This window comes from Mandrillus leucophaeus, unplaced genomic scaffold (assembly GCF_000951045.1).
Source record: "Mandrillus leucophaeus isolate KB7577 unplaced genomic scaffold, Mleu.le_1.0 Scaffold167, whole genome shotgun sequence".
In the NCBI taxonomy this organism is placed as follows: Eukaryota; Metazoa; Chordata; class Mammalia; order Primates; family Cercopithecidae; genus Mandrillus; species Mandrillus leucophaeus.
The window spans coordinates 896,281-897,265 of record NW_012101665.1 but is presented as its reverse complement, the minus strand read 5'-3'; positions in this window follow the sequence as shown (position 1 = coordinate 897,265).

The window sequence follows — 985 nt, the reverse complement described above, 5'->3', positions numbered from 1 at the left end:
GGGAGGGAGGGAGGGAGGGAGGGAGATTTATGAAAAGATACACAAGTTCAGGCATAATTAAGAAATACACATCTAAAAAGCAATGGAAGAACATATTTCACCTGTCAATGATACAAACAAAAAATACTCATCATTAGTGAAGGTGAGGAAATGAGGACTTTTGTACTGTTGGGAGTATAAGCTCTTTTAAATGTAATTTGATAGTATCTCCCACTATTGTAAGTGTACACACTCTGACTTAGCAATGCCATGTTAAAAAATTTCCCTACCAGGCTGGGCGCAGTGGCTCACACCTGTAATCCCAGCACTTTGGGAGGCTGAGGCGGGTGGATCATGAGGTCAGGAGTTTGAGACCAGCCTGGCTAACACAGTGAAACCCCATCTCTACTGAAAATACAAAAAATTAGCCAGGCGTGGTGGCAGGAGCCTGTAATTTCAGCTACTCAAGAGTCTGAGGCAGGAGAATCTCTTGAACTTGGGGAGGCGGCGGTTGCACTGAGCCGAGATGGAGCCACTGCACACCAGCCTGGGCAGCAGAGCAAGACTTCCTCTCAAAAAAAACCAAAAAACAAAACCCCTACTGATATTCTTACATTTGTAAACGTATGTAAGAATAATTATTGCAGGTATTCATCATTTTTACCTTATAATTTGTAGCCTTGACTGTTTTCCCAGCCTTCAGTATTGGCTGCACCCAAGTAACCTATCAAAAAATGCAAACCTGAAGATGTAACATACTTGCTCAAATCCCTTCAGTGGTATCCCATGATCTAAGGATGAAGTCCAACCCCTTAACTTGATTTATGAACCCTCTTCCTATGTCACTGCCCTCCACCATTTCCTATTTTACATTTTAATTATTAGTAAACACATGCACACAAACACAGCTATTTCATGCTTCAGTGCCTCTGTTCATCAATCATCGGTTGGTCCACAAATATACATATACATATATATATATATATATATATTTTTTTTTTTTTTT